This window comes from Ochotona curzoniae, unplaced genomic scaffold (genome assembly GCF_017591425.1).
Source record: "Ochotona curzoniae isolate NIBS_2020 unplaced genomic scaffold, NIBS_Ocur_1.0 contig_3498, whole genome shotgun sequence".
NCBI lineage: Eukaryota > Metazoa > Chordata > Mammalia > Lagomorpha > Ochotonidae > Ochotona > Ochotona curzoniae.
The window spans coordinates 3629133-3653507 of NW_024465885.1; the positions used below are offsets into that span (position 1 = coordinate 3629133).

General features: G+C 42.1%; 1 protein-coding gene across 1 annotated transcript in view; it reads right to left on the reverse strand.

Annotated features, from left to right (window-relative positions):
* The window catches only part of PHLDB2 (pleckstrin homology like domain family B member 2), a 97782-nt gene extending 81026 nt beyond the window's left edge, over window positions 1–16756 (reverse strand). The window contains exon 1 of the mRNA XM_040980504.1: window positions 16708–16756. The gene's annotated coding sequence lies outside the window, so the exon portion shown is untranslated. The remainder of the gene's footprint in view (window positions 1–16707) is intronic.
* Between the last annotated feature and the right edge of the window lie 7619 nt (window positions 16757–24375).

A 24375-nucleotide genomic window follows, 5' to 3' on the forward strand; every position in this document is an offset into this window, starting at 1 on the left:
CAGACTGCAGATGACTTTGGAAGAAAGAAGCAGATTTAGAGTGCCAGGAGGTGAGCAGGTTACAAAGAGGCAATGAACAGGAGGGAGAGCAAGGCAAGAGTAAAGACTCAGAGGTTTGCAATCTGTCTTCTTGATCCACAATGATGTTTCTTTTCAATTTCTTGGAACTTTTTATGTAAACAAAAAGTGAAACTATAGGATCCAAGCAGGGTGTTACTGTGTGAGCAAAACAGTCCAGCAGGCCTTAATGGCTGCAAACATTATAACACACATAGCTAAGGAATGGATTGGGAGAAGGGAAGAACACATCTGGTGCCCATCCGAGACGAAAGACAGCACAGGGACGTCTAAACAGGAAAGAAGTTCATGTGTGTTGAGACATTTGTGTTTACTTTTTTAACTATAAATTTAAGCCTTCCAATGCGCTTGTTATTTTATCACCTGAAACATACATCATCTCATTGTCAATTAGGCAATATTCAAAGTCAAGAAGCGTTTTACAGATGGGACCACAAAAAACTCACAGCACTTTTTTTCTAAAGAGAAGGAAATTACTTTAAAATACAGTCTCAGGTATTGTGTTGCAAATGGTACAGACTCTTTTCCGGCATTTGTTTTAAAATATCATTCATTCAACCTAAATCACCAGCAGTGAATTTACAACACTACAATTGCCAGTGAGACCTCGCTGTCAAGGTACAGAAAGCACACCCAAGAAACATTAAAAACAAATAAATAAACAAGCAGAATCCTGGCACATGAGGTTAAGCCACTGACTGAAGTGCTGACCTCCTCTATCAGAGTGCCTAGGATGGCACGTAGCCTCTACTGCCAGTCAAGCTCCCCACTAATGCACAACCTGGGAGGCAGCAGGAGATCTCAAGTACTCGGTTCCTGCCAGCCATATGGGAGACCTGGATGGAGTTCTTGATTCCTGTCTTCTGCATGCACCGTCAGCAACTGCTATGGGTATTTGGCAGATGAACCAACACGTTAAGGGTTTCCCTTTGTTTTTGTTTTCTTTTTCTCTCAGTGACTACACTTTCAACCAGATAAAAACGTATAAATTCACATTGAAAAATGAACAAATTAAACCAAAGGGTTTGTTGTGCTGTGTTGTATTTTGCTAGAGAAGAGGGATTTGAAGTCTAACCTATAAAAATGTAATCATCCAAGTGATTTATCCAAGTGAGGATTCCCAAAGCACACAATACATTACCTCTCCTTTTACACTGCTACACAGACATGGCTGAGATTAACCAATGTAGCAGGAAGTACTCAAAGGAAATGCAAGGGCAAGTGATAGGAAAGAAAAAACCATTTCCCATGGTCAGGGAATGGACAGGGGAATAATGTCAATTACAGAGCCCAGAACAATGGCCCAGCGGCTAAATCCTCAACTTGCATGCACCTGGATCCTATATGAACACCAGTTCATGTGCTGGCTGTTCCATTTCCCTTCCAGCTCCCTGCTTGCGGCCTGGGAGAGCAGTAAAGCATGGCCCAAAGTCTCGAGACCATGCACCTCTGTGGGAGAGCCAGAAGAATCTTCTGACTCCTGGCTTTGGATTAGTTTAGCTTTGGCTGTTGCAGCCACTTGGGGAGTGAACCAGCAGATGGAAGATCTTTCTGTCTTTCCTCTCTGTAAATCTACCTTTCTAACAAAAATAAATATATTTTTAAAAAGAATGTTAATTACAGAAGAATGTAGGAAAAACAATCTAGAAATATTCTGAGGGGTGCAGGTCAAAATACCCATTGAACAATAAACTTTGAGTCTCTACCACATTCTGCCAGGGTTTCCAGACTGGAGCTGCTAACTCTGGGTGCACATTTTGCGGCCAACAGTGATGCATGCCTAGTGTTTGAAGCTCTCACAGCACATTGGCGGTCTGCAGGCTGTTCTCTTGCAGCAGATGCCTACAATATGGCACTGCTATGAACAAAGTCTGTACTGATGAACTGTAATTGAGTTGAGACCCAGCTGAGAGCAGGCACTCGGAAGCAGTACCATTCTCTACCAGTTTTATGGAATGCGCCTGAGGCCGCCAATGGCATATGGGGCCTACTGTAGGGAAGTTTGGAGAGCACTGAAAGGGAAAATTAGAGAAATCCACCGCCTTAACCCTAAACCCCAAACTCCAAGCCTTACATGGAGAAAAATGAGTGCAAAAATCTCCCTCACTCCCCCAGTATCAAAATATCAGCAAGATGTGAAGCTTCAAGAACCACCAGTTTTTTCTCTGGCAATATTCTTGTTTTAGAAGTTTGGAAGTAGTCTGTTTTTCCCTCCTTTCATTCCTGAAATCTTTGCCAGTCTTCTCCATCCCTCCAACACAAGTCTCACCACTCCACACATCCCCAAACCAACTGCAAACATGCCCCTTTTAGCAAATAATTCCCATGCATCTCCTTCCAACACCAATGCCCACACACTGATAACTGGTCCTGCATCTCCTTCTAACACTGGTCCCTTAACTGGTCCTTCTCTTGTCTCAATCTCCATCTCTAGAGCTTCCTTCTCCCTCTCACTCATTCTTGGCTTCCTAACTGCTCTTCCTTCTACACCCAAGATTTTCCATCCTAGGGCAGGAGGAATGAAAACCTTGTTTGTTAGTAGACAAAGTCCCCTGAGTTTTTCTAGCAAATAAATACTGCACTACATGGGTTTCAATTCCTCTTCTTTACACCACATTTTTTGTCATTCAGAGATATACCTGTTTAAACAAAACATGTCCACTTAATGCTTTCACATCTCAGAAAGATCCAAGAGCAATTCTACACAATTTTTTTTTAATAAGAGGACTGATTCTCTTACTGAACCTTTGAAATAGGTGGTTACCATCTTTTTATCTAAAGACACACTCACATACAGATGAAGACGAACTCATGCTGTCATATGCACACAAAAGCTTAGATGTACAAAGGTTTTTATTGTTGTTGCGGCTGCTGCTATTTGTGATTGCCAGTGGTGACTCTTCAGAACCCAGACTGTAAGCAGCAGCCTCAAGATGCTGAGTGTTGAGAGTAAAGTATGGCAAGACTGGGAAGAGGGAAAAGGGCCTCTAGGCCCAGAAGGCTGCCGTGATGCCTCTGGACAATGCCTACACAGATTCTGGCTTGATTTTCTTTGTTTAATCTTTTGAAAACATATTTTATTGCATTCTCAAGCCAGCTCAATAAAAAAGCCAGGACAGACGTTTAGGAAAGAACAAAAGATTCAGACAATGCCATCTGAGGAGGAAGGAGGCCTTCTGGGGGTTAATGAGCACACTGAATGCAGATGGAAGTGGAGTTACAAAGTAAAAATTCCAAGCTCCTTCCCATCATAATGGAGTCTAAATCCAAGCTACCTTTGCTTTCAGTTACCTTAGCTATATTAAAATATAAGCTCCCTTTGAACACACACACTATCTAATAGCATTTAATGGTTCCTATAGGGAACTAGAATCACCAGCAGCAAGAATTCAACTGGGGATTTTCATCTTCTGTGATAAGAGGTTACTTTAAGTCTAAATTAGTTCATATTAGAAATTCTGAAGACCGAGAATCAAGATGGCAAAATAGGGTAAGGACACATTTAAATGGACAGAGAAACATTAACCAGTATAAAGCAGAGAGGACACATTCCAGGAAATAGGAGAGGACAGAACAACAGCAGAGGGGTACCTGGAGACTGACAGACACAGGAAAGCAGTGAAAATAATGGTATGGTGTTGCAGTGACTGATACTCCAGTGCATTCAGCTAATGGTAATCTGAACTCCACCAGCAGCAGGAACTCCACCAGCAACCAGGTGGGAAGGGACATTACCGGGAGCTTGGGAGGTGAACCCAGAAAAAGAACTGTCCATCCTGCTGGTCCGTTTTATTTGACCAGGAGCAAAGACAAAGCAGCAGATCCCAATGGGCAGTGCAAGAACAGGGTAGATATCACAGTCCACTCAGCCCGCTAGAGCCGAATTGGGCGCCATTTTCCTTAAGGAGGCAAAGGCAAGGGAAAGGACTGAGCACACGCTGAGCTGGGAATGAACTCATTTCTGACTCAGTGAACTGCAGCGACGTGGCATTCTACGGGTTCCACCCAAGACAGATCTGGGTAGCCCTCAGACCTGACAGCCAGCAGATCAAGAACTCTATTAGTGGTACATCAGGCGCCATTTTGTACACTGTGGCAAATGCTTTAGGACTGCAGGGGACAACAGTGAACTGCACATGTGCTGAGCTCACGAGAACTCACTGAGTTCAATGCATTGCACTGGACCCACAGGAAAATAATACCGACTGTGGAATCATACGTGTCAAAATAGGTCCATATGGCACCCAGACCTAACAGCCAACAGGTTCCTGCAAGATCACCACCAACAATAACCTAGGTATATAGGACACCTGGTGTCTCTCTAATCCTGAGACCTGCTCCAACTGGAAGTGGGACAAAGTTTGCAGAGACAATAGTGCAACTCAGCATGATATCATAGGAGGTGGAGAGTGCTGAGCCAGAATCTGGGGCTACAGAGAACATGGTGGAAATCTAGTATAAGAACCCAGACCTGGAACTTGCTGGAGGGAGTGGCAAAATTGGCTGCAAGCAATGAGCTGTGCACCAACCACAATAAGTAAAATCAAACCGTAGACCTGTGGGTGACACAGCTTAGATACCTGCCCCCAGGAGAACAATCTGATAACTAGAAGTACAATGGCCAAGAGCAAAAGAAGACACAAAGGCAAAATGAATATTACTGAAGACTCTCCTGCAAAGGAGTAAAACCCTATGCCACAAAGGAAGACATGGAGAAAATGGGGGGATACAGAATTCAGAAAACTCATTATAAAGCTTCTTATCAACAACAAGAAGCACATACAAGAGTTCAAAGAATTTAAGGAACGTGTTAAATAAGAAATAGCAGCATAAAGCAAATCAAGGCTGATATATCAGAAATTAAGAACACAGCAGAGCAATTGAAAAGTACAGTGGAGAGTCTCAAAAATAGAATGAAGCAAGCAGAAGAAAGAATCTCAGAATTGGAAGATATTTCCTGTCACCGGGGGAAACAAACAAAATGCTGGAAGCAGAGTTTCATCAGGCCAAAAAAAGTATTCAAGAATTGAAAGACACTACTAAGAGGCCTAAAATAAGAATTATGGGAGTCCTAGAATGTGCAGAAAGAGAAACTGGTTTTACAAATATATTTAATGACATAATAAGGGAAAATTTTCCTAATGTAGAGAAAGAATTGGGAAACAACATCTATGAGGGGCACAGAACTCCCAACAGGCTTGATCAAAAGCGATCTTCACCAAGACACATAATAATCAAGGTTTCTTCAATTGAACATAAGGAAAAGATCCTTAAATGAGTACATGAAAAAAAAAAATCAACTGACATATAGAGGAATGGCTATTACATTCACAGGAGATCTCTCACAGGAAACTCTACAGGCAAGAAGAGAATGGAGTAACATTTTCCAGAATCTAAAAGAAAAAAATTTATCGGCCTAGGATAGCATATCCAGCAAAGCTTTCTTTTGTCTTTGAAAATGAAATAAAATTCTTCCACACTAAAGAAAAGTTAAAAGAATTTGCCTCTTCCAAACCAGCCCTACAAATGATACTTCAAGATGTTCTCTTCACAGAGAAGAGGAATAGTACCTACCAAAATCAAAGGCAAATATGAAGAACATCCCAGTAAAATGATAACAGAAGACTAAATCAATGAACAATCCATTCCTAAAATGACAGGACCAAATTACCACCCATACATATTAACCCTGAACGTAAATGGCTTAAACTCATCAATCAAACATCATAGATTAGTAGACTGGATTAAAAAACAAAACCCATCTATTTGTTGCCTACAGTAAACACATTTCACCAACAAAAATCAGCAGAAACTATATCTCACGAATTTTGATGTTGTTAGTTTCATCTCTTCAAAACACTTTCTTCTGATTAATTTCTTCAATGACATCATTTTCTGGAAGAAGGTTCTTGATTTTCTTTTTCATTTTTTCAGCGACACATTAGTCATTCGGTGGCATGTTATTTTACTTCATGGTGCTGTTAATTTCTTTTTTCTTCCTGTTGATTTTGTTTTGTAGCTTTTCATTTAAAGGGATGTATAGTAGCTGTGCAATGGAGACTGTCATATCTAGTAACATGTTATTTAACTTTGTGGCATTGTAAAATTCTATTTTTCTTTCTGTTGTTGAATTTGTATCATGACTTTTCATTTAAGGGGATGTACAGTAGCTGTGAAATGGAGACTAACATCCAGATGTGAGGATACAATGCAGTATGCATCCCTACTTCCAGACAAAAATGAACTTACAATGAAACTGTTTACTACATCTTGACAATAGGATGCTGGGCTCTCTGCCATTGTCCATGCCCGAAATGATGGGCATATCACTGTGTATGAAGAACCATATTTTAGTAATGATATAGAGGAACTAGGTGCAGGAGCGACTGGGGGGGGGGTAAGGGAAACCCCAGGAGCCTATGGAACTGTATCATAAAATAATAATAATAATAAATAAAAGATTTTTAAAAATCTGAAGACCCATAAAGAACTTGTTAGTAATAATTTTAAAAAGTTTTATGCAGTCTTTTCAATAAGGCTTGTCTATGAGAACCTTCATATGTTCTTCAGATTATCCAAGGCACCTGGCTGCACATTTCCTGTGATAACTCTGCACAACCAAGGAGAGAGGCAGTGGAGGGAAGACACACAGCTGAGAAAACTTGCAATTTGCTGACTTTTGCCTACCTAGTCAAGATACAACATTTATCTGTTGGATGCACATTCATATTTGTACTGTTATTAAAGTAGCATTAGCAAGGCATATAGAAGAAACAAAATCAGTTCAAGATGAATAAATATATATATATATGTGGCCAATGTATTGGCTCAACTGCTTAATCCTCCACTTCCAAGCCCTGGCATCCCACATGGGAGCTGGTTTGTGTCCCAGCTGCTCCACTTTCTTTCCTGCTCCCTGCTTATGGGCTAGAAAAGCAGCAGAGGATGGTTCAATCCCTAGGCACCTGCATCCACACGAAAGACCTGAAAGCAGCTCCTGACTCCTGGCTCCTAGCTTCAGATCAACTAAGTTCTGGCCATCGCAACCATTTGGGGAGTGAACCACAGATGGAAGATATTTCTCTTTCTCCTTTCTATAAATGTGCTTTTCCAATAAGAAAGAAATATTTTTAAAAGTATAAATATATATGAGGAATTACAGTTTATATTAAGCGTATGCTATCTTAGATTTGCAGAAATACAAGTGAGAGAGTTATATATTCAAACAATCAGACACAATGGAGAAGCAATCACCTAATTCTAGAACAGCAAAATGTTTACAGGAGAAACAAACCAACCCAAGAGGGACAGGAACCTATTTTAATGATTTGGAAAGACATGCCAGTTATATAAAATACATTTAGATGCTGTTTTGAACAGTTCATCTACTAAGAATGGTAAGAGACAGAGAATTTGAACTTTGGAAAATAGAAACAATATTGTAATTACTATTGCCTCTTTTTTTTTAAAGGTGTGACAATGATACAGTTGTTTCTTTTTCTTTTTTTTGTTTACAATGTTACAGTTGTATCTTCATTTACATCCTAATCTCTTGAGCTTACATTATGAGTTATTTATGGAATAGATGCTAAGATATTGGAATTCACTTCAAAGCAATTTGTTTGAGGAAAATGAGGGCTTCTGATAAAATGAGATTTGCATATGCAAGTCATTTGAAGCTGGGGGCTGGAACATGGATTTGCACAATCTTACTCTGTTAAAGTACATTTCACATTCTTTGGGTTTCAAATTTTTTGTAATGAAGTTTTTAAAAGATGCACAGAGTGGGACTTTATCCTGAGTTAAGACACTTACAAACCACACTGTTTGGGTTTGAGTTCAGACTCCAGCTTTCCATCAATGCAGAACTTAAGAACTAGTGGTGATGCTTCAATTAATTGTGTTCCTAATACCCACAACGAAGAACCGGGCTACATTCCCAGCTCCTATTTTCATTGGTTGCATGCATTTAGGGAATGAACCAGCAGAGGGGAGCTTACTCTTTTCTTCCTGTCTCTGTCTCTCTCTAGTAGTAAATAAATTAACGCTAAAGATACATGCATTGTGCAGGTCAAACGCATAAAAATAAAACGCACTGATTTAAAAAGTCGACTGGCCATGTTACAAAGAAAAATAGGCTCTTAATCAGTATGTCCTAGATGATAGTTCAAAGGATAAAATACTCATTATGCATCATGCTGAATTAAGTCCCTAAATCTGATCTTTTTTTTTAGGTACCTGGGAAAAATCTGAAAGCAAACACACTATGAAACTCAAGTATGGATTTAGGATACTGGCAAGGCAATGTTAGGTGGGAGTCCCTACACTTTACCATTATGTGTTCTCACATTAAAGCATTTCTTCAGAAAGCTAGAATGTATCAGTAGAGTGTACAAAGAACTGCCAAAACATCCCAAATCCTAAAGAATTCCTTCTCCCCTTGCAAAATGTTAAAAACACACATACACAAACTGTGCACACATCCATGCATATCTCCCTTACATATCTATGTTAAGGTGAAATTGACACACTTTTAAAAAATTTGTTAGTGTAGAATCTGAAAGTGTAGAAAGTCCCAAGGAAGTCATGGACTCACATCATCCAAGTTCTTCATAGCCTCCTAAAGCACCTCTGGTTCAATGTAAAGCCTGCTGAAATGTTCCCAAATAAATCACATGTTTCTTATTCTTGCTCATTGATAGAATCTTTCTCCAGGTTTAGGTGATTCAGACCAAGTGCCTTGAAAACCTAGAAGAGTTCTCCTCTATCATGATCACCCGGTGAAATCCAAGAGGGAAAAGGGTCATGGTAATAACTAAAACACATATCTGTGAGCACTGTACTTCAAATATCCTTCCCTTGGTAAATCGTATTTTTTCCCATTTATTTGGAAGGTAGGGAGAGACAGACACCAGCTGGTTTATTCTGAAAACTCCAGCAACAACCAGGGCTGGGATAGGTCAAAGTTAGGAGCTGAGGACTTAAGTCAGACTCCCATATGTACAGTAGGGCACAAAGTACTTGCTGCCCAAAGTGCCTAAGATCATGGAGCCAGAATCATGAGTGCAACCAGGTGGTGAACCCAGTTACATGGACAAAGGATGGGGGCGGCCCAGACAGCATTTTAATACTGTGCCAATTACCCACCCCTCAGATACCCACCTTGAAAAGGGTGGACTCTTCAAGAAAGCACAACTTTCTCATTGTTTGAATTCATAGGTAATTTCAAGCAAGAAAAATACCAGCCCTGGACCCCATGACAATAAAGAGGATTTCTCCTGATGGTAGACTCTCCACCATACTCTTGAAGTGGAGGCAGAGAAGGGTCTACCATCACAAGCCCCCCTGATTCTTTCAGCATCCTGTTGCCATTCCACAAAACATATAAAAGTAGTCTTTCTTCGAGTAAAACTTGATTTTCCCAAAGTAACTCTCCCTACAATCCCCTGTCAACTTACACTGTTTATAAACCAAGAATAATCTTTAAGACATCAGGAAGAAACTCAAAGTGAAACATGTCTTTCACGGTCGTTAACTAAAATATTGAGTAGATGGATCTTAAAAATAGAATAAGACAATTAATAAGCATGATGAGGCTACCAGAATTTCATTACCCAACAGTAAATTACGCAGAATAGAAGACTTAGGTTTTCCCTTCCCTGCTGCCAACCTTTGGACCACTTACTGTTTGGAAGAAGATTAATTCAGCCCTGCAGAAATCAGTTCATTAGTGAATAAGCTACAAATAATTTTAATCAATGCTTTTAAAAAAAAAACCATTCTAGTCAAAAGACCTAATAGAGGAAATGGTTACATTAGATGTTATTTTTTTTTGTACTGGCCAATTATGTGGTACAAAGACAAAGCTACCAGGGACACAAGTCAGGAGATCTGGTTTGGCCAGACAACTAACACCAGATTTGGAGCAAGTCACAATGCCTGCCTTCACTGTGTCAGCGGAGGTCTTCTCATATTGAAAATGATGCGAATGAACATACTCTTTCTTTTTTTTTTTAATTCTTATTTTCCATTATATAGTTTTGTTATGTAAAGGGTTTCCCTGCTTTCCCTCCCTGCTTTTCCCTTCCCCACAGTCCCCTGTATTCTACAATAATATAGTCTTTCAGCTGTAGTCTTGACTCCAGCATACTGTTCCCTGTATGTCTCTTGATATTGTAGGTTTAGGCAGCGGCAGAGTCTAGTACCTTGCTGTCAAGTTATACTAGCAGTTTTATTGGGGGCCTTCTTTTGTTCGGAATTAGAGGTGCACATGACAGTTCTTTTTTTCCTAGTACTCTGGTCTCCATTTCACCGCGGAACATACTGTTTCTGCACCAACCTTCCTCACTCCCACAGATACGGGTTAAATAACACAGGAGTGTCTGTTACATAATACAGGAAATGGAAATGACCACAGAACAGAAGTATGTTTTAGTGATAAGGTAGCAGCTACCTAATTGGGAAAAGATTTCACAGGCACTATTGCCCATGAAATTCAAGTACCTGGTAAATTGTTTTAGCATAACATAGTGGGGGAAAAGGCTGTTGCAAGTTATGTTAATGCAATAAAATATGAGAATTCAGCATAATGGATAAGAAGTGTTTTTTGCCTGCATTTCCATGGCTCGTAGTTTCCTAAGTAACTCTTAATGCATTCTTGAAAACCTACTTCTGCAATGACATCAGCGGTGTGGCAGCCAGACATCACTTTCCAGTCCCTCCTAGTTTCTACTGAATATGAAACACTCTTCGTACTGGGCCTGAACTGGTCAGAAGAATGTGGTCGCTGCCTTCCGTTTGCTTTCACTTGCCTTGATTTTAGCAGTTCAGTGGTCAAGGAACAAATCTCAGAAAACGCTGGCAATCTTTAGCTTTTTGTTTCTCTAGTTTGTGGATTAATTCCACAAGTGCTTTGGAAGCTGCAGAAATCACATGCTATGTGCAAACAAAACATTTTAAGGTGATCAACACCCATTTCTTCTGACCTCTAGGTTTAGCAGCAAGTCTTAGAAAAGCTGACCCGGCACAAGGTGACAATACTAATTATTGGCAAGCACAGATGTTTTCTTCCTGTTAATTAGTAATGGAAGGAAAAGTAGTTTATCAGAAATCAACCCTGCACACTAAACAAACAACTCTTACAATAACTTGCCCCAAACTTCTCTCCACAACGCAGTTGTGACTCTATGTCTCTGTTACCACTTTCTTGGAATAGCACCCGTTGGCAGTTACTGCCTTTCTCATTGCGCAGTACAATGATTTCCACACTTGGGTTTCTCTTACTGAACACTTGCTTCTGAAGAGATAGCAATCTTGCCTTTAAAGTAAATACAGTACAAATATTCTTTCCAACAATGTCTCAGAAATATTTCTAAATATCCAGAAATTAATTATGCACAAATTAAGTCCTGAAACTTCAAATTAATGAGTAACTCAATGACAGTTCCAACCTTACTAAACATTTTTTAAGGGATGTGAAAATATGCTCTAATCTTTTGATTTTGTTTCCTTTAAAAAAACCAAGCATCACATCAACCAAAATCCAATAAATATTCTCAGCAAATGATTACTTCAAAAATTATTCATGTCTTCTATCACTGGGGTGGGAGGGAGTAATTAAGAAATGGTCAGAAAAAGGTGATCATGAAAATACTACTACATTCTTTTAACATTGCACCTGCAGGAGCACACCCTTATAAGTCAGCACTTTTGAGTCATTTCTAATAAATTGCTAGGTACTTGTCTTTGAAGTTTACCCATTGGTTAGTTTCAAAATGACAAGAAACAACTTGAATATTATTCAATGCTCTCACCTCTTCCAAGAAGGGCATACAGAATGCTGTCTTTTATCAAAGGAACTGCCCAGATTTGAGGCATAAATGATGTAACTACTGTGGTAGGAACACTTGGCACACACAACTAGAATCCATAATCACAAGCCTTATGGCTAACCAGAATACTGCAAATATGAAGGTACATGTTTGTGACTGATCAGGCCATATGTGCACCATCTTTATAGATAGTCAAAAACTCCTTCCTATAAACAGAGCCCTTCACTGTGAGCACACACTCACTGCGAAAATTCATAATTTTAAGTTATTATCATCTTCTTCCCAACCAAGTAAACACAATCCAGAGGAGGCTGCAGGTTTTAAGACAAAGTGTAATAGATCATGAGTTAGATTTAGCTTATAGCTTCCACCACTATCTAGGCACGTAAAGTGGATCGGCAACAAAAGATTCAAACAAAAGGACATCTAAAATTCCTTTAGTAAAAAAGATTTATTTTTATTTATTTAGTTAGTTATTTAGTTCATTTTTATTGGAAAGTCAGATATACAGAGAGGAAGAGAGACAGAGAGGAAGATCCTTCATCCGATGATTCACTCCCCATGTGGCTGCAATGGTCAGAGCTGTGCTGATCCAAAGCCAGGAGCCCGAAGCCCCTGGAGGTCTCCTATATGGGTGCAAGGTCCCAAGGCCTTGGGTCATCCTTGACTGCTTTCCCAGGCCACAAGCAGGGAGCTGGATGGGAAGCGGGACGACTGGGATTAGAACTGTCCATAATATGGGATCCTGGCATATACAAGGTAAGGATTTTAGTTGCCAGGCCCTAAAATGCCTTTTATTCTTAAGATTATTTTGTTCTGCTTACCCAAACTATAGTCCAGCTTGAACTGCTTTCTGATTTCTTTTCTTAGCTATCCACTCATCAGCTTGCGAATCCCCCCTGCCACTCTACCCCACAGCCTCAACACAGGCTCATCTTTTCACAGGACAGGTGTGTTTTCTATTACCACAGGGAGAAGGTCACTCTCGCTGTTTCAATTATCCAAGACAACTTTATTCTTTCATAGACACTCTTAACTCATAAAGCAGTGGAAGGACAAAAAAAAGTTTGAAGGTTCTAAATTGTACCTGGATTCAAAAGCAACATCTGCTATGTCAGTGCGCCCATCTGTTGCTCACTCTGCCATGCAAAGAATGGTGCAGACCTCCAAAGCAGAGTGCCACAGGTCACACAATTCCGTCCATGGGACTGACACATTCAGACATATGCTCCACAGTCATTACAGCTAGTGCTACCCCTGCTCCATCACAGACTTCACATCCCCCCAGAAAAGAGTACTTCTGAACTCTCACGAAGGGGTAGATCCAATGGCTTAATGAGCATTTTTGACATTCTCATTGGCCCGAATAACAATGTTTAATTCTCTAACCGCAGTATATACCTAGAACTGTGTCTGTTCCTATGTCACTTGAGACCCTCTGAGTCATTAATCCTTAGGCATCTCAATTTTTACATCTGCAAAAGCCAAGCCTTGATCACTGAGGCCCCTGTGCTCCAGCACACACATCAAGCTCCTTCACCTTTGTGATACACTAACACTCCAAATGCCAAGGGCAAAGGAACCTCACCCGGACAAAAGGGCTTCTATGATGTGGTCTCTTTGAGTTGAGCCGGGACACAGCTAAACAAGTTTCTTGGAGGATCTCCATTAGATTAAGATCCCTAATCTTGTTAACACATACCCTCGAGGTAACACTCTGCTGCTGGGTTTGTAGCTAGGCGGCTTTTGTTACGTGTATGCCCTGCACTGAATGCAATATAACAGCAGCCAAGGCTCTACCCACAGACTGCCCAAAGTACTCCTCCAACCTCAATGTGATCATCAAAAATGCACTGTCTATATCCCAGGGGGATAAAAACCCCCTCCTACCTCACGGAGAATTATTGCTCTGCGTATAAGTAAATTACAAACAATTGGTAGAAGTGGAAGTTTAGAATAAACCTTATGTTTTACTACACAAAAAAAATTGAAATCCATGCAGATCTTAAGTCTCCAAAGCCTGATAGAAAACATGTATTATGAAAAATTATGCAAGGATTGAACTCATTTGCACCAAAATAAACTTATCTTTTAATTCAATTTTTCATGAACTTTTTGAAGTACTTCAGAGTAACAGGGTTTTAAAAGTGATGCATATGGGCCCAGCACAGTGGCCAAGCTGCTAAAGTCCTCCCCTTGAATGTGCCGGGTTCTAATATGGGTGCCAGTTCTAATCCCAGCAGCCCCACTTCCCATCCAGCTCCCTGCTTATGGCCTGGGAAAGCAGTCGAGCATGGCCCAAAGCCTTGGGACCCTGCATCCCCATGGGAGACCTGTAGGAAGTTCCTGGCTCTTGGCTCTGGATTGCGCAGCACTGGCCGTTGTCGTCACTGCGGTCACTTGGGAAGTGACCTTCCTCTCTTTCTCTCCTCCACTCTGTGTATCTGACTTTGCAATAAAAATAAATAAATCTTTTAAAAAGTGATGCATATCACATTGATGCTGTTTTGTTTCAAAAGGAGACTTACAATTTATCAATTAGAATAACAGTGCAGGCAGGTAACATCCCTGGAAGCTGTATGGAGCAACTATTTTGCTACGTCATCTATAGCATTGCTTCCCTATTAAGGGTTAAAATTAGCAAACCTAACCTCAACTACCCTAACCTAACCACAACCTCAAATACTCTTTCAAAGCATTGAAAATAAATCCTGTCTTCCCGGGTAGCCATTAGAGCACCCGGTACCAACTCTGGGCATACACACCTCAAAGTGGGCTTTGAAGGAGAGATAGAAAACTAGAGGTTGCTCTAATCACTTTGACTATTTCTTCCCTCTTCCTAAGGGCGGGGTGGTGGTGGATGGAATGTTAAAATGTCTCTGGAAAGGCTGTTCTTGCTATAAAGCATCAAGGCTCCTGTGGGAGGAGGAGGAGGTCAGCCACCGAGAGCCTAATTTCCCAAGTCTCTTTCCCTCCCCCACTTCAAACAGGGCTCCGGGAGACACTCCCAGCAGAGGATCTCAGCCCCCCAAATGACTCCAGCTGTGAACTGCTTGAAACAGATTGAAGCCTGCAAATGGACTGAAATGATGACTACCCTTGACCAAACATCTCATTTTTCCATTTAGTGACAAGCCCCTTTAGTCAACTAAGGGCAACAACTCAAAGCCCCTCTTGCTCTTAAAGGAACCGCCAGTTACAAACATTTTGGAGATTTTCCAATTTCTTAAACGCGTATAACTTTAAATTCCCACATTAAATGTATAAGGGGAAATCCTCTTTAAAGTAACTAAACCAAGGATGTGAAAGAAAAAAAAAAAAAAACCATGAATAGACACAACTGTTACTTTTTAAAGACCCTAGTTCTTGATTCAAACAAATATTTACACAATTGAGGCCAAGGGCATGAGTGATAAAGCCAGTCTGTTAAAATAATGAGCACCCCACAAAGTTTATTTATCCCAAATCCAACTACTCCGTTGCTATCTCACCAGCAAGCAAGAATTCAAGTGTTCACGGAGCAAAAGTTTAACCCCGTGAAACGGTGACCCTCATTAAAAAGACCTCTGACAACCGAATTCAGATGTTAGAATCTCGGATATGTATTCTTAAACGCCTGAGTGAAGCCAGAAAGCTAAAGTTACACGTCCAATACCTGAAAATCTATCATGTACACATTCATAAAACGAAGGGAAAGGTGGCTGGCAAATGTTTACTTAAAAGGACTCCACGATGACACGCCTCTCCCAGTGCCCTGGCAGCTGCGCCTGGCCCTGGCTCGGCGCGCACCCCAGCGCGCTGAGGACCACTCCGGAGCTTCGGGAAGAGGACTTCTAGGGAAATGGGCAGGGCCAGCCTCCAGGATATCCAGCCCCCGGCCAGTCCACCCACTAAAAGGCTGCGGGCGGTGCTCCCTGCTTTACATAAGAAAAGTAAATGAGGCGCTGCTGGAAGCAGGTTTGACTTCCAAAGCCCTTTCAAACAGGAAACCCTAAAGCTGGGAGGGACGCGGTGACAGCCTTTTAATTTCCTGGCGGTGGCGAGAGTTAGTCCTTGGGCTTTAATAAGTTACGACTGTTAGTGCTAAGTTACCAAACGTCCCGGCGCGCGCAAATAGTGTGTACACACACACACACACACACACACACACACACACACACACACACACACACACATCTCAGCTGCTGGTTCCTCAGCGGGACAGCGCCTCAGGCGTCCTTGCTCCCCCCACCCCACGTTCCAGCCGCTATTTCTCGGGGTGTGCAGACAGCCCACAGCAAAAAGTTTTCGGGGTTTTTAGCTTCAGGCCGGAATCGGAGGCTCACGGCGGCCCAAACTGGCTAGTTTCACCCTTCAAAGACAAAGTGGAACTAGTAGCAGCGCACCAGTCAAGCTATATGGGTGTCGAGGTGGGGGTGTCTTCCCAAGTCCCTTGCCCCAACGCAATCTACTATAGGACCATCTCCTCCCCAAGGACCTAGCCTTTGGTTCCCGATCTCTCTCTTTCCCCTGGCGCATTCCATAACTGTCGGCAAAAGTTGCCCCAGAGCTCTCCCCCCCGCCCCCCCGCCATCCTTCCAGTTCCCTACACTCAACCATGGAAAGCATCTCCCCCTATCCGGACACTCCTTCCCTCAAGATCTTCTAAAAGTGCCACCCAGCACCCCGGAGGCATGCACAGCCAGTCAGGGGGCTCCCCAAAGCTGCACAGCCCGGGTTCCGCCGACCCCAGCCTTGGCTTTTGTCCCCACCGGCTGCAAGAGAAGAAAGGAGAGTCTGCGCCCCGGCGCCCACTCACCGTCTCATCTTCCCCTCGGACGACCGCTCTCCGCCGGCCCCGCCGCCCTCTGGCCCGGCCCTTCGCCCGGCTTCCTCTGGTCCCGGCCCCAGCCCCGGCCCCGGCCCCGCCGCAGCTCCAACCGCGACCCTGCGCCCGCCGGCCAGCCGGGACTGGCGCTGCGCAGTCAGCGCGCCCCTCCTCGGCCGGCGCCGCCACTGCCTCCTCTCCGCCCCCAACTCTCCGCCGCGCAACAGGCGGCGACCAAGTCGGCGGCGGGGGAGGCAACAGCGCCCCCGGGGACCCGCCCCCGGCGCGGGGAAGCGGCGCGGCTTCCCGCTCCCGATTCACCGCCGCTTTTTCCTCACCTGGTGCTGCGGCGGCGCCGGGTGTCTGACGCCCCACCTGGAAGGCGCGCCCGGTGCGCCTCTCCAAGCACGCCGCTCCCCCTGGGCAGCGGTGGTGGGCTCCGCGCGGCTCGGCCTCTGGCCCCTGGCCCCCTTCCTGACCAGCCAGGCGGTCAGCTTGGGGCTTGACTCAATGAAGGGGCGACTGGTTTAGCCCACCCCCCCCCCCGGCTGGTGCAGCAAGTGGGGCCGGCAGCTTCTCTACACCGCACCCCGCGCAGCAATTAGAAAGACTTTTCTTTTTTGTGACAGACTTTCTTCTTCTTTTTTAATGAAATGGCAGAAGGAGGGAGAGTATCTGTCCTCCGGAGCTGATTTCTTCGCCCTACGAGGATGTCTCTGTGGGGAAACTCCAGGTGGCCGCACCTCACCCAACGGTCCGCCCGCGGGCACGGTTACCTGATGCGTCAGGAAAGCAACTTTGCCAACTCACAGGAGAACGCCTGCAGCTTGGGGCTGAGCCCGAGAGGGTTGAAGCTTATTTTTCTGTACTATTACGACCAATGACTGTAGCATTGATGGGGCACACCGTGCTTCGGGCGCTTCCCAGGAACCGCGGTGAACTGGACGTTAGGCGGTCCTCAAGCAGGAGTGTGAATTCCCACCACGTTTTGGGAACAAGAACGTTCTGGAACAAGAGATACTGCCAACAGGTAAAAAGCACAATGAAGGGCCAACTGTTTAACTTGAGACAAGATCCCAGCGATGCTTTTTCCATGTACATTAGTTACAGTAGTTGCAACAGTACCGATGCTGCAGGGCACCCGATATGATGCTTGACAAATAGCTGTCACCTTGACTAGGACTTAGTTCACCTTGAGTGGCTTATTTAATGCTCTTTTAAAAGTTAAACATATTGTCTTTATTAATATAAAGAGAACAGATTTAATGTAGTTGAAGTATACAATTCTTTTTAAAATTTATCTATTTATTATTTTATGATACAGTTCTATAGGCTCTGAGATATCCCTTCCCCTCTTCCCAAATATCCCCTTCCATTGATTTCCCCTATATTATTAACAATGGTATAGACTTTCATAAGCAGTCTTAAATTCATTATCCTGCTACTTAAGTGTATCCTGACACCATAAGCATGGACAAAGGTAGAGAATCCAGCATCCCACTGTCAAGATATATTCAACAGTTTCGTTGGGAGTCCATCTTTGATTTGGAAGTAGAGATGCATACTGCATTGTATCTTCACATCTGGAGTGTACTTTCCATATGATATGCAAAAATCTGATTTTGATCCTGCAGACACTCAACATGGGATGCTTGATGTTTAATGGGATACTTTCACTCACAGAAACACAGACTGACCAATCCAATGATTGGCTGCTTAAGCTGTACTCTTTTGCATTCACACCATCACTTCCTTCTCTTTTTTGGATCATTCCCCAACAACATAAAATAATATTCTGTATCCAGCCGTAAGAATGGATCCTGGAATTGGTGCTGGCGCATTTAGCTCAAATGGCTAAACCTCCACCTCCAAGCATGGCATCCCGTATGGGTGCCAGTTCGTGTCCCAGCTGCTCTGCTTCCCACCCAGCTCCCTGCTGATGGCCTAGGAAAACAGCACAAGATGATCAAATGCCTTGAGACCCTATATCCACATGGGAGACCCGGATGCTCCTGGATCCTGGCTTCAAATCAGTCCAGCTCAGCTCTGGCTGTTGTGGTCATTTGCAGAGTGAACCAGAAGATAGAAGATCTTTCTGTCACTCCTTCTCTCTATAAATCTGCCTTTCCAATTAAAATAAATAAATAAAATTAAATATTGGAAGCTTTAAAACTTTTACTTCCTCTCCCAGACTTTTGCCCTTTTATCTGCTCAGCTATAGCAAAACTCCTTTAAACAGTTGTTCAGAAAATCTGCCCCCCAGATTCTCTCTTCCTGCTTGCTGCTCTCCAGCTCTTCTTTCTGCCATGTGCCTAGAGCTCTTGTTATTGAGATCAAGCTATCAGAGCCAAAGGTGTTTCTCAGTCTTCATCTTTGCTTAAACTATCAGCATCAGTTAACAGTTGGTTGCTTTTTCCTGAAACACTGGTGCTTTACTTCCAAGACACAACATCATCATGGTGGTAGACCTGACCCACTGTGCCTTCTCTCTCCTTTGCTAACTCCTTTTCTCAGCCTAGGAGCCTTGGAGTGCTTGGAGTTCTTTGGACCACTGGTCTTAATCTATATTCCCTTCTTTGGTGATCTCATTCTGTTTCATGGCACTAAATACCATCTACATGCTGATGACTCAAATCCCACCTCCAACCTGGCCCTGTCTCCCAAACTCCAGGCTCCCAGCAATTGCTCACTCGAATGTCTCACAGGCTTTTCATACATCCAGAATTCAGTGCCAGGACCATCCGCATTGTTATTACTGCCCATCTAATCTCTCATGAAGCCCTGAATTGGATTACCCTTGTCCTGTTGGTACTTTTGCATACATATAGGATATTCTCAACATAACAACCAAGGTGATCCTTTCTTTTTACCTGTCTTTTTTAACATTAAGGCAGCACACATCACACTTGAAGTCTCACAGTGGCCTTCACTTCAGAAGAAAAGCCAACATCCATATACTACCCCAGAAGAGCAATGCATGATCTGTCCTTCTAGACCCCATCTTCTACTTTTCCCTTACCCACCTAGCTTTTGTCACTACAGCCATCTCAGTATTCCTAGGTCTGATGTCTAGACAGGTATTCCCCGACCTTAGGGCATTCATGGTAATTGCCCTCTCTGCTTAGGACTCCTCCCCACCACTGCCCAGTTGTAATTGATGGCTTGCTGCCTCATTTTTTTTTTCTACCTTCAAGACTTTGTTCAGGGGTCATCGTTGGGGTATGCTGGGTAAAGCTGATGCTGGTGACACTGGCATCACACATGGGTGCCAATTTGTGTCCTGACCACTCAACTGTGCAGTCAGCTTCCTGCTAATGGTCTGGGGAAAACAATGGAAGATGGTCCAAGTATTTAAGTCTCTCTCATCCATAGGGAAGAACCAGATGAGGTTCCTGACTGGCCTGGTCCAGCCTCAGCTTTTACAACAATCTGGAGGGTGAACCAACAGATGGAAGATCTGTCTCTTTATTTCTCTCTTTGTAACTCTGACTTTCAAATAAATTGGAAAAAAAAAATATCGAATGTCACCCTGTTCCTCATGTCTACATGGGAGATCCTTTTTGTACCAGTAAGTTTTATTTTTTGCTGACATGATTACCACCTTCTAGCGGATTATAAAATGCACGTTTTGATATTGTGCTCCATCTGTCCTCACTAGAATGTGAACATTCTGCAGTCAGAGGTTCCTACCTGTTCTCTCAGTGCTATATTACTAGCGAGCCTCAGACCATGTCTGGCAGGTGGTTGATGCTCAAGAATGAAAGACAGCTTTAATCCAAAGCATTTTGGTTACAAACTTCACCTTGTCTGGAACAAGGCCAGCAATACACCTGAGTATATAGATATCTTAACCACAGTCACTTTCTGTTCAGAAGACCTAAGGTGCAAGGATAGTAATACAACACATCCAGAACAGCCATGATAAAGTGGCCAACATTCCTAAGAAGTACATTGCTAACAGTTGCTAAGAGCAGCTATTACATTGTGTATTAGACATGTTGGTCAAAGTTTGAGCAGATGCAGTGAAGCTCTAGAGCTCACCATTTGCTGTCTGTGAGTGTTGCCAGAGCAAGCCTTTATGTAATGAAAGAAGGTTCTAATTATCAGGCAAAAAGTAAAAAACAAACAAACAAAAACATTGCCTTGATTTGTGTGTTGACATTTCTGTACCTTCAAATAACAAAACTCTTTGAAGTCCAAGGTCATTTTATCCAAATTCATTGTTTTCCAGGACTTAATCAGGTGGAAACAGCTCAAAAAGTACTCATTTTTCTGACTTTCTTTCCTTGCACACTTTTCACTCTTTTTTTTTTTTTCAGTAGCTCTTCTAATGCCCATAAATACCTGGCACTAGAAAAGATCTGAAGGTGCCATTATCAGTTGGCAAATGTGAACACTGACATCATAAATGTAGAGGAAACACTCAATGAATAACTATTGTTGTTACTGTTATTGTTTGCTACCAAAATTTTAAAAACTATTGTAAATTAAAAAAAAAGAAATAGGGGGTTATGGCTTTTAATTGGTAGGGGTGATATTCTGCCAGCTCTGCCTTCAGGCCAGAGATGGTCTCCCCAAGAAACTGTTGAATTTATCTGGACAATAAGAGGCTAGACACTATGCAAAGTGCATGCTGACAAAGAAAAGTTATGATTGGATTTGAACTGTAATACTGCAACAAGGTGGAGGAATCCACCATGCGGGGAGGGTACGGAAAGCGTTTGGGGGAATCCCAGAGCCTATGAAACTGTGTCATAAAATGAAATGTAATTTAAAAAAAAAGATTCTATGGTTAACAAATGGCGTGGCTGAAAAGATTCAACCAATTCTTAAATGTATTTTAGTTTTACTAATAAAAAGCTTATTATACCACACAAAAAAATAGAGGGTAAATAAAGCAATGAACTTTTCCTAATATTTCCTCTACTTTTCTATTACTGGGGTTCTTTAAAGTTCTCCTGTTTGATCACAGACCAGAGCTGCATGCCCTTGTCTCCACAGTTCTGAGTCTTGCACAAGGGATGCTGTGCTCTAAACTACACCACAACTTTTCTGAGCTGGTTGCCTCTCCAGAATCTCTAGTGGCTGTGGTATCTGATCCTAACTTTTCTGTATCCTCCACCCCCTGAAAGAAATTATTGTTGCTACTCTTTCCTTTCATTAACAAAGATTGGTTGGAATAGATAAGCTTTTGATGTCCCATATCTGTGTATCTCTTCCTGTTCTCTATACTGATAGTGTAACAACTTTTCATGGTTATTAACTCAGCCCATTCTCATCCCCTGTCTGACTCCAGGAACAGCTGTTTGGGGAGGCAGGCAAGCATCAGTTGTTAAACCCTGACTGCCAAGTAATTTCAGTCCTTTGTCTGCCCTCATTGAAAAACAAACTTGTATTTTGTAAAGTGTGACTAATGACACCCGACTCATATTTTCTGAACTCTTCACAGAGGATAGCACAATGAGAGAGCTCAAAAGAGTGGTTTCCAACTGTAGCTGCCCCTCTGTGGAACCGTCCACAATGGCGTTGACCATTGTATTGTACAATGTCCTATATGAGTTCCACATCACATACTCTTTGGAATTTAGTACTACAATAAATTTTTTCTGTCTTAGAAAGTAAATGTATCTTCCTTAGAAACACCCACTTCACTGGATCTGCAATCCCTGTTAAGGACAGCTGTGCAAACCAATGTGTCCCATTGTGTCCTGGTTTCCAGGAAGCTCAGAATCAAAGTTTCTACTAAATTATTGTATAAGAGTTGCAAAGAATTTGCTCCTTTCTCATTTTACATCTCTGCTTTTTTTTTAATTCCAGTAATCTTACTGGACAATTTATTTTACTTAAGTCCTTTGCTAACTATAAACATAAAAATAGTAAACTAGCTAAATTAATACCAGAAACTTACCCAAAATTAAAATGACAATCACTTTAACTTTCAAGAGACACAAAAAGGTGAATATCTGGGTTTTGTCTCTTTGGTGAGTTTAATTATGATTTCTTTGCACTGTTTTATGTTTGAACTATTGTATAATTGATTCTCCAACTATGAGAAAAATCAATCCATTTGGAATGTCTGATTAATTTCTGTATCAAAATTATCTCTTTCTTACCTACACCCAGTCTCCTCTTGTGAATTTATAGGCACCTGCAGGAAAAGGATTGTAGTAAGTGTGTGTGTGTGTGTGTGTGTGTGTGTGTGTGTGTGTGTTGTATCTCTTTTAGATTAACCTATTCTAGCTGTGTTTTCTGGCTTACTTTCCTAATCACTTGAAGAGCCTGAATTGGTCTCCCTTCCCTGCAAGGCAGGCATTTTTTAAAAGGAATTTTCTTTGCATCTTATCTGCTTATCACAGAAAAGCCCAGCCATGCAAAAGCAGGGAACTGCTCTTCTCTGTTTTGTTGCTTATTTTCACTTTTGCCTGAGTTCCATAGTTTACCACTTCTTTCACACCTTGATTTAAAAATCATATATATACAGCCACTGCACTAGAGAGTCTAAACACAGGGCAGAAAGTAAGGAATAGTAAAGGCAAATTTGCTAAGTACTTCTGTGTTCCACGTGGATGTGCCTAGATTTGGGGAAGACAGAGAAAAAAAAAAAGACGTTTTTTGATGTGTGTGTGTAAGGAGTACCCAAAAATTCATAAAAAAATGCAATATTATGAAAAAGTTAAGCATGGATTTCAAACTACTCTGCACAAAAACCATTTTTAATTCCATCTTTAGTTTAAAGAAACCTCATTTACTGTCTAACATGATGTAATGAGATACATGATGTAACGTAATGCTTAATGTTTTTAAAAATGGTAACAAGGCGTTCAGATAAAGGAGCATCTGTACTTTATGATGGTATATGTGACTTTCATGGTGAAATAAAAGACCTTCTTCACTGAGGAAATGGTCAAGGGAAAGGGGATTTGGGAAGGGGTGAGTAACAGTGCAGCCTGCTGAGGGATTACGTGGGGAGGGAGAGGTGAGAGATAAGATGCAGGGAGCTGGAGCCAACTCTGGGGGAGAGGAGAGACAGGGCTTTGCATTTTACATTTCGTGCCAACTCCCACTATAATAATACTGTTTCATGGCCCTGAACTTACATAGGCTTCTGCTTCCATGAAAACTACAGGAAGAGGCACTGTCTGTATAGGGAGTAGAACCTGATTATATAGGGCTAGGATGAAGGAGAACTGTGCTCCGCTACAAAATGTAAAAGACTCCTTTACAGCCCCAATGAGGCTGTTTCCAATCTTACAACAAATCGAGGCTGCCCCACTTAGCATTTCTTCCTCTGGATTCTCACAGATAGACTTTCTTCATCTATTCATTTCTGTCGTTGTTTCTACTTGCTATTACCATTCAATGATTCTAGATTTTAAAATGTTCATAGAAATAAACATATAACAGGTACATTTGGGTTGTTGGTTTAAGTGTCGGTCTGGAAATTCAGGGATAATATTTCATCCAGTAAACTCTGTCCCCAGAGCCTTGGGACTTTTTTGCCCTTTTTTAAAAAGTTCCCTTTTCTAGGGATAATTTCATTGCTCCTCTGAGGGAAATTGTAAAGACAGCTACTAAACACATTGTTGTATAGTAATCAGCAATGACCGGAGATTTAGTGTAAACTGTCAATAAAGTCTTAATGGTCAACGTTTGTGAAAA